General features: G+C 42.2%; 3 non-coding genes across 3 annotated transcripts; all 3 read left to right on the top strand.

Moving 5' to 3' along the window:
* The first annotated feature begins 1,344 nt into the window (after positions 1 to 1,344).
* On the top strand, positions 1,345 to 1,448 carry LOC123171671 (small nucleolar RNA R71). The gene has a single exon (XR_006485348.1). It is a non-coding gene; the product is annotated as a small nucleolar RNA R71 (small nucleolar RNA).
* Positions 1,449 to 5,737: 4,289 nt separating this feature from the next.
* Positions 5,738 to 5,841, top strand: LOC123171670 (small nucleolar RNA R71). The gene has a single exon (XR_006485347.1). It is a non-coding gene; the product is annotated as a small nucleolar RNA R71 (small nucleolar RNA).
* Positions 5,842 to 10,125: 4,284 nt separating this feature from the next.
* On the top strand, positions 10,126 to 10,229 carry LOC123171673 (small nucleolar RNA R71). The gene has a single exon (XR_006485350.1). It is a non-coding gene; the product is annotated as a small nucleolar RNA R71 (small nucleolar RNA).
* Positions 10,230 to 10,487: the final 258 nt, after the last annotated feature.

Below are 10,487 nucleotides of genomic sequence, written 5' to 3'. Positions count from 1 at the left end.
AATGATTAAGTTTTCTAGTGTACTAGGGATTTGAGCACTCAAAACTAATAGCTTCCACTACTTTCAGCAAAGCAAGCATTGTATAGGTCACTAGTTTACAAGGCATTCAACACTCAATTCACATATTCACATCAATCACCCTATGTCGAAGGTAAAATTCAGTGGGACGATATTTAAGAAATGACTCAAGCAACCCAAATAGCAATTGATTTCAGCATGTATCAATGGATGATATATTCGAAATGGGTCATGAAACAGCTCACCGGGCTTTGATGGTGTAGCACTCGCTCGATCATCTCACCAACTGCAGCTCTTCTCCTTTGCTTCCTCATGGATTCTCCAGCTTCACTCTTCTTCGTGTGTGCCCCATTGCTTCTCCTCATCGCCATGCTTTGGGTCCACCAGGATCCCATGGGATGTCATCTCGAACTTGGTCAGCCCACAATGAATGGTGCACAAGCGTAAACCTGAAAGAACACTCAACAAACAAGCCAATACAAATGGTAGGGACAATGCCCTCTAAGTCATCAATAGAGTATCCTATCACATAAGCATATCTATGGAGCATATGATAAATAGATAGCATCAATAAATCGCACGGTGCATAGGCAGTATCCATGATATGGCATATCTTGTCGAGAAAGCTGAGATCATACCTGAGATAGTTAGGAAGAAGCTTCAGGACTACCTCAATTGAAGATATCAAGTGAGGTGTGGTTGTAGAAATTTCCACCGGAATCGTGTCAACAAGTGAAAATAGTAGAGCTTGGCTCCTTGACATCTGAATCCACCTCATCATAATCAACCATGAAGCTCTCCATCTCAGGCTCAAGTGTTGAGGAATCAATGCAGCTGACATCATCGAAGGAGAACTTCTCCATATCTGGCTCTACCAGCACATGATCAATATGAACTAAAGGTGACTTCTCAATATCAAAAGCAACTAACTGCAGCTCTGGTTCATCCACGGAAGAATCATCACAATGCAAAACTGAATCTCGAATGCTAATATCCATATGATCTGCAGTGTGTGTGTCAACTAGGCTGGTGTCATCATCATCAAAGATAATCCATGAAAGCTCAATCTTGTCACACAGAGAAACTGGTTCTGGCTTTTGTGTAAGACATTCTTGCTGAGTTGAAGTGTGGTGACAGCAAACCAACAAATCTGAGCTGGGTCTCTCACTATACCACTGAAGTTGGTGGAAAGCTATGCTCTCAATCAGCAAAAAAGCATCATCAAGTGTCTTGTTTGTAATAGCTCCACCCGCTGCCATATCAACGTAAGATCGAGTGTACGAAGTCAATCCTCTATAGAATATCTAAAACTCTAACCATCTCTCGAGCCCGTGGTTAGGACATCTCCTGAATAAAGCCTTGTATCTCTCCCAAGCATCCTACAAGCTCTCGCCTTCACGCTGAACAAAGCTGAAGATCTCATCTCGAATTGCGGACTGCTTGTGTAGTGGGAAATATTTATCCAAGAAAGCTTGTGATATCTCGTTCCAACTGAATGATCTTGATGGAAAGGATCGATACCAAGCACGAGCATCATCTTGGAGAGAGAATGTGAACAGCATGCACTTGATAGCATCTTGAGGAACTCCATGGTACTTGACTGTACCTGAATACTCCATGACTCGGTGTAGGTGCTCATAGGGATCCTCAGTAGGCAGTCCTCCAAACTGATGTTGTTGAACCAAAGCAATAAGAATAGGTTTACGTCAAAGTTCTCTGTCTCAATAGTTGGCCAAACCGGTCCTGTGATATAGCACTGACTTTTGGGCATCCAAAGATCACGAAGCAATGCCATCTTAACCGAGTGTAACTATAGAACAACCTGCAATTAGTCCAGATTTCCTACACACACTCATAAACAGTAAACACTAGTCAGAAAGTTAGTATCCTAATAAGCCGAAGCAACAAAAAGTAAAAAGGTAAAAGAAGCATAGAAATAAATTTGAATGGAAATTTAAAGAAAAACTATACTAAGCCTAGTCTATAGCTTCACACAATCGTTTGACGCTAGTCCCCGGCAACGGCGCCAAAATGATCAAATGTAAGTACAGCGGGATATTTCGCCCGAACTGCGAGTGTCGTGTTCTCCACAGGGACTAGGCGATGGCAACACTGCTCGGCTAAAGCTAGGTGATAGAATTCAGATGATGATTGCAAGGAAATATAGACCTAAACTAACAAGGTCGTTCCCAAAGATCGTCGACAAAGAAAATGCAAAAATAAGCACAGGGAGACTAAGATTTTACTTACTGTCTTTTTGGTATTTTCATACTAATAGAGACAATAGAAACTTACACGAAAGGAAAGTCACATGACAAAACAAGTACAGAGAGAAGAAACAAGATAATATGACAGAGGCTAGATTTTGCCCATCACAAACACACACATATTTATACATCACAGGACAACACATACATATGCAGATTATTATTTCACTAAGCAAAGTATGACAGATGAAGTACTTCTCAAAGTGACAAGGTATCAACTAGTGAGGACATACAAATCAAACATTATATAATATAACTCCGAAACTGAACCAAACAGTAGGATACTACACTTAACAAAATTGAACATTACATAGTATTGATCATTACACTACTCAAAATTACAGAAATTAGAGAATGAGAGAGAGTTGTAGGTGAAGAGGAGTAGGGGGTTCAGAGAGAGTTAAGGAGAAGGTGCAGTAATAGGTTCGCGGGGCGAGAGAGTAGCATCAGCGTCTGGGGATTCAGAAAACAAGAAGAAGCAGGAGTGCAAGGAGATGGAGTAGAAGCAGTAGAGAGCGGCAGCAAGAAGGATTCAGAGAAGCAGCAGCAAGATTTGATGAGGAAGTGGAGTAGCAGCAGTAGGGGCGAGGGGAGAGGAGCAGCAGCGCTATGAGAGGGAGAGAGCAGCAGCAAGGACGAGGGAAGGAGGAGCAGAAGGGTTAAGAGAAGAAGATTGGAGAGAAGAAGAGAGAAGCGGGCAGCAGGGGGAAGGATCTAGGCGCGGCGGCAGCTGAAATGGATGGATGTTGCGGTGGATGGGGGTGATGGAGGCTGCTGGTGCGGTGGCGCGGCGGCGAAGATGGTGGGTGGGTGGCGCTGGGTGCTGGTGACGCACCTACCACGCCGGCCTGGCCGTGGCGGCGGCCTGAGATGGAGAAGAAGGCAGGGGAGGGAGAGAGAAGTGCCAGGCCTGAAGGGGATCGGTGGTTGTGCTAGGGATTTTCATCCCTCACGATCTGATTTGCCACTTTGCAATTTTGCCCTCCTACTTCTCTTCTTTCTTCCCAAGTTGGTCCCTCTCTTCTTTGGCTAGCCCCTCTTGTTAGCTCTTATCATCACACACAAGTCCTTTCTTCCTTCTCTTCTTTTCACTTGACTAATTCTCTTAGCCACCTAGTCCAGATCTTGGAAGTTTATAGTGCCTTTGCGCACCTTTCTGCAAAAGAAACAAATGACTTGTAAATGATTCTTTATATGATTTTCATACAAGTATTCAATATTTCACAGCAAGAATTGATGGTCATATCTCAATAAGCCACATATTTAAGTGCCAAAAGATGTATATGAAATGTGCTTATCAAGTTCCCCCACACTTAAATCTTTGCTTGTCCTCAAGCAAAGGCATGTGACAAGAGCAAGAATGTGAACAGTGAGCTGAGTAAAGAATGTCCTGGTAAAATAGATCTCCAAAAAATGCATGCTTTTGGTCTTTGCTAGTGAAAATGAATGGTTAAGAGTGTTACAAAGTAGTAGGATACTAGTAGACTCAATCATTTAAAACTTCTACAATCATAAAAGAAGATCAACAAGTTTAAATGATGACTGTGCCAAATGGTTCCTAAAGAGAGCATGATCCCGAGAACAAAAAGAACTGGAATTAAATCTTGTGATCAAATCACTTATTTACAGAGATAAAGAAATGATTGTATTATTATTAGTCTCACCATAGGAACATACCACCGATCCGGAGAACATGGTATACACCTGGCTCGACCAATTATTAGTTTTTGTTTTTGTTTGTCTCCCCAAAGGAACATACCACCGATCCCGAGAACATGGTATACACCTGGTTCGACAATTACATGTTTATTATTAATTACTGCCCAAGCTAACCCGATTTCACATGCCACCGATCCAGGGAACATGACATGCTACTATAGGTAGTCAGACTTATTTATTATTACATATTGAACAAAGGAATTACAATGGCATGAAACATAAGGAAACAAGAATCATCACTCATCCATTTCTGGTTCACATGCTACCGATCCAGAGAACATAGCATGCTAATCCATAGTGGTTAAGTGATTGCTCTAAATGGGAACACACTTGGCACAAATTCAGCATCTAACACTTGATGATCTAGGTGTATCAAGGTAAAAGCAAAAAATGATTAAGTTTTCTAGTGTACTAGGGATTTGAGCACTCAAAACTAATAGCTTCCACTACTTTCAGCAAAGCAAGCATTGTATAGGTCACTAGTTTACAAGGCATTCAACACTCAATTCACATATTCACATCAATCACCCTATGTCGAAGGTAAAATTCAGTGGGACGATATTTAAGAAATGACTCAAGCAACCCAAATAGCAATTGATTTCAGCATGTATCAATGGATGATATATTCGAAATGGGTCATGAAACAGCTCACCGGGCTTTGATGGTGTAGCACTCGCTCGATCATCTCACCAACTGCAGCTCTTCTCCTTTGCTTCCTCATGGATTCTCCAGCTTCACTCTTCTTCGTGTGTGCCCCATTGCTTCTCCTCATCGCCATGCTTTGGGTCCACCAGGATCCCATGGGATGTCATCTCGAACTTGGTCAGCCCACAATGAATGGTGCACAAGCGTAAACCTGAAAGAACACTCAACAAACAAGCCAATACAAATGGTAGGGACAATGCCCTCTAAGTCATCAATAGAGTATCCTATCACATAAGCATATCTATGGAGCATATGATAAATAGATAGCATCAATAAATCGCACGGTGCATAGGCAGTATCCATGATATGGCATATCTTGTCGAGAAAGCTGAGATCATACCTGAGATAGTTAGGAAGAAGCTTCAGGACTACCTCAATTGAAGATATCAAGTGAGGTGTGGTTGTAGAAATTTCCATCGGAATCGTGTCAACAAGTGAAAATAGTAGAGCTTGGCTCCTTGACATCTGAATCCACCTCATCATAATCAACCATGAAGCTCTCCATCTCAGGCTCAAGTGTTGAGGAATCAATGCAGCTGACATCATCGAAGGAGAACTTCTCCATATCTGGCTCTACCAGCACATGATCAATATGAACTAAAGGTGACTTCTCAATATCAAAAGCAACTAACTGCAGCTCTGGTTCATCCACGGAAGAATCATCACAATGCAAAACTGAATCTCGAATGCTAATATCCATATGATCTGCAGTGTGTGTGTCAACTAGGCTGGTGTCATCATCATCAAAGATAATCCATGAAAGCTCAATCTTGTCACACAGAGAAACTGGTTCTGGCTTTTGTGTAAGACATTCTTGCTGAGTTGAAGTGTGGTGACAGCAAACCAACAAATCTGAGATGGGTCTCTCACTATACCACTGAAGTTGGTGGAAAGCTATGCTCTCAATCAGCAAAAAAGCATCATCAAGTGTCTTGTTTGTAATAGCTCCACCCGCTGCCATATCAACGTAAGATCGAGTGTACGAAGTCAATCCTCTATAGAATATCTAAAACTCTAACCATCTCTCGAGCCCGTGGTTAGGACATCTCCTGAATAAAGCCTTGTATCTCTCCCAAGCATCCTACAAGCTCTCGCCTTCACGCTGAACGAAACTGAAGATCTCATCTCGAATTGCGGACTGCTTCTGTAGTGGGAAATATTTATCCAAGAAATCTTGTGATATCTTGTTCCAACTGAATGATCTTGATGGCAAGGATCGATACCAAGCACGAGCATCATCTCGGAGAGAGAATGTGTACAGCATGCACTTGATAGCATCTTGAGGAACTCCATGGTACTTGACTGTACCTGAATACTCCATGACTCGGTGTAGGTGCTCATAGGGATCCTCAGTAGGCAGTCCTCCAAACTGATGTTGTTGAACCAAAGCAATAATAATAGGTTTTAGGTCGAAGTTCTCTGCCTCAATAGTTGGCCAAACCGGTCCTGTGATATAGCACTGACTTTTGGGCATCCAAAGATCATGAAGCAATGCCATCTTAACCGAGTGTAACTATAGAACAACCTGCAATTAGTTTAGATTTCCAACACACACTCATAAACAGTAAACACTAGTCAGAAAGTTAGTATCCTAATAAGCCGAAGCAACAAAAGTAAAAAGGTAAAAGAAGCATAGAAATAAATTTGAATGGAAATTTAAAGAAAAACTATACTAAGCCTAGTCTATAGCTTCACACAATCGTTCGACGCTACTCCCCGGCAACGGCACCAAAATGATCAAATGTAAGTACAGTGGGATATTTCGCCCGAACTGCGAGTGCCGTGTTCTCCACAGGGACTAGGCGACGGCAACAATGCTTGGCTAAAGCTAGGTGACAGAATTCAGATGATGATTGCAAGGAAATATAGACCTAAACTAACAAGGTCGTTCCCAAAGATCGTCGACAAAGAAAATGCAAAAATAAGCACAGGGAGACTAAGATTTTACTTACTGTCTTTTTGGTATTTTCATGCTAATAGAGACAATAGAAACTTACACGAAAGGAAAGTCACATGACAAAACAAGTACAGAGAGAAGAAACAAGATAATATGACAGAGGCTAGATTTTTCCCATCACAAACACACACATATTTATACATCACAGGACAACACATACATATGCAGATTATTATTTCACTAAGCAAAGTATGACAGATGAAGTACTTCTCAAAGTGACAAGGTATCAACTAGTGAGGACATACAAATCAAACATTATATAATACAATTTCGAAACTGAACCAAACAGTAGGATACTACACTAAACAAAACTGAACATTACATAGTATTGATCATTACCCTACTCAAAATTACAGAAATTAGAGAATGAGGGAGAGTTGTAGGTGAAGAGGAGTAGGGGGGTTCAGAGAGAGTTAAGGGGAAGGTGCAGCAATAGGTTCGCGGGGCGAGGGAGTAGCATCAGCGTTTGGGGATTCAGAAAACAAGAAGAAGCAGGAGTGCAAGGAGATGGAGTAGAAGCAGTAGAGAGCGGCAGCAAGCAGGATTCAGAGAGGCAGCAGCAAGATTTGAGGAAGTGGAGTAGCAGCAGTAGGGGCGAGGGGAGAGGAGCAGCAGCGCTAGGAGAGGGAGAGTGCAGCAGCAAGGACGAGGGAAGGAGGAGCAGAAGGGTTAGGAGAAGAAGATTGGAGAGAAGAAGAGAGAAGCGGGCAGCAGGGGGAAGGATCTAGGCGCGGCGGCGGCTGAAATGGATGGATGTTGCGGTGGATAGGGGTGATGGAGGCTACTGGTGCGGTGGCGCGGCGGCGAAGATGGTGGATGGGTGGCGCTGGGTGCTGGTGGCGCACCAACCACGCCGGCCTGGCCGTGGTGGCGGCCTGAGATGGAGAAGAAGGCAGGGGAGGGAGAGAGAAGTGCCAGGCCCGAAGGGGATCGGTGGCTGTGCTAGGGATTTTGATCCGTCACGATTTATCTGCCACTTTGCAATTTTGCCCTCCTACTTCTCTTCTTTCTTCCCAAGTTGGTCCCTCCCTTCTTTGGCTAGCCCTCTGGTTACTTCTTATCATCACACACAAGTCCATTCCTCCTTCTCTTCTTTTCACTTGACTAATTCTCTTAGCCACCTAGTCCAGATCTTGGAAGTTTATAGTGCCTTTGCGCACTTTTCTGCAAAAGAAACAAATGACTTGTAAATGATTCTTTATATGATTTTCATGCAAGTATTCAATATTTCACAGCAAGAATTGATGGTCATATCTCAATAAACCGCATATTTAAGTGCCAAAAGATGTATATGAAATGTGCTTATCAAGTTCCCCCACACATAAATCTTTGCTTGTCCTCAAGCAAAGGCATGTGATAAGAGGAAGAATGTGAACAGTGAGCTGAGTAAAGATTGTCCTGGTAAAATAGATCTCCAAACAATGCATGCTTTTGGTCTTTGCTAGTGAAAATTAATGGTTAAGAGTGTTACAAAGTAGTAGGATACTAGTAGACTCAATCATTTAAAACTTCTACAATCATAAAAGAAGATCAACAAGTTTAAATGATGACTGTGCCAAATCCTTCCTAAAGAGAGCATGATCCCTAGAACAAAAAGAACTGGAATTAAATCTTGTGATCAAATCACTTATTTACAGAGATAAAGAAATGATTATATTATTATTAGTCTCACCATAGGAACATACCACCGATCCCGAGAACATGGTATACACCTGGCTCGACCAATTATTAGTTTTTGTTTTTGTTTGTCTCCCCAAAGGAACATACCACCGATCCCGAGAAAATGGTATACACCTGGTTCGACAATTACATGTTTATTATTAATTACTGCCCAAGCTAATCCGATTTCACATGCCACCGATCCAGGGAACATGACATGCTACTATAGGTAGTCAGACTTATTTATTATTACATATTGAACAAAGGAATTACAATGGCATGAAACATAAGGAAACAAGAATCATCACTCATCCATTTCTGGTTCACATGCTACCGATCCAGAGAACATAGCATGCTAATCCATAGTGGTTAAGTGATTGCTCTAAATGGGAACACACTTGGCACAAATTCAGCATCTAACACTTGATGATCTAGGTGTATCAAGGTAAAAGCAAAAAATGATTAAGTTTTCTAGTGTACTAGGGATTTGAGCACTCAAAACTAATAGCTTCCACTACTTTCAGCAAAGCAAGCATTGTATAGGTCACTAGTTTACAAGGCATTCAACACTCAATTCACATATTCACATCAATCACCCTATGTCGAAGGTAAAATTCAGTGGGACGATATTTAAGAAATGACTCAAGCAACCAAAATAGCAGTTGATTTCAGCATGTATCAATGGATGATATATTCGAAATGGGTCATGAAATAGCTCACTGGGCTTTGATGGTGTAGCACTCGCTCGATCATCTCACCAACCGCAGCTATTCTCCTTTGCTTCCTCATGGATGCTCCAGCTTCACTCTTCTTCGTGTGTGCCCCATTGCTTCTCCTCATCGCCATGCTTTGGGTCCACCAGGATCCCATGGGATGTCATCTCGAACTTGGTCAGCCCACAATGAATGGTGCACAAGCGTAAACCTGAAAGAACACTCAACAAACAAGCCAATACAAATGATAGGGACAATGCCCTCTAAGTCATCAATAGAGTATCCTATCACATAAGCATATCTATGGAGCATATGATAAATAGATATCATCAATAGATCGCACGGTGCATAGGCAGTATCCATGATATGGCATATCTTGTCGAGAAAGCTGAGATCATACCTGAGATAGTTAGGAAGAAGCTTCAGGACTACCTCAATTGAAGATATCAAGTGAGGTGTGGTTGTCGAAATTTCCACCGGACTCGTGTCAACAAGTGAAATAGTAGAGCTTGGCTCCTTGACATCTGAATCCACCTCATCATAATCAACCATGAAGCTCTCCATCTCAGGCTCAAGTGTTGAGGAATCAATGCAGCTGACATCATCGAAGGAGAACTTCTCCATATCTGGCTCTACCAGCAAATGATCAATATGAACTAAAGGTGACTTCTCAATATCAAAAGCAACTAACTGCAGCTCTGGTTCATCCACGGAAGAATCATCACAATGCAAAACTGAATCTCGAATGCTAATATCCATATGATCTGCAGTGTGTGTGTCAACTAGGCTGGTGTCATCATCATCAAAGATAATCCATGAAAGCTCAATCTTGTCACACAGAGAAACTGGTTCTGGCTTTTGTGTAAGACATTCTTGCTGAGTTGAAGTGTGGTGACAGCAAACCAACAAATCTGAGCTGGGTCTCTCACTATACCACTGAAGTTGGTGGAAAGCTATGCTCTCAATCAGCAAAAAAGCATCATCAAGTGTCTTGTTTGTAATATCTCCACCCGCTGCCATATCGACGTAAGATCGAGTGTCCGAAGTCAATCCTCTATAGAATATCTACAACTCTAACCATCTCTCGAGCCCGTGGTTAGGACATCTCCTGAATAAAGCCTTGTATCTCTCCCAAACATCATACAAACTCTCGCCTTCACGCTGAACGAAGCTGAAGATCTCATCTCGAATTGCGGACTGCTTGTGTAGTGGGAAATATTTATCCAAGAAATCTTGTGATATCTTGTTCCAACTGAATGATCTTGATGGCAAGGATCGATACCAAGCACGAGCATCATCTCGGAGAGAGAATGTGTACAACATGCACTTGATAGCATCTTGAGGAACTCCATGGTACTTGACTGTACCTGAATACTCCATGACTCGGTGTTGGTGCTCATAGGGATCCTCAGTAGGCAGTCCTCCAAACTGATGTTGTTGAACCAAAGC

Source organism: Triticum aestivum, chromosome 7D, assembly GCF_018294505.1.
Source record: "Triticum aestivum cultivar Chinese Spring chromosome 7D, IWGSC CS RefSeq v2.1, whole genome shotgun sequence".
Lineage (NCBI taxonomy): Eukaryota > Viridiplantae > Streptophyta > Magnoliopsida > Poales > Poaceae > Triticum > Triticum aestivum.
The sequence above is the reverse complement of the archived record's forward strand: the minus strand, read 5'-3'. Positions and strand labels throughout refer to the sequence as shown.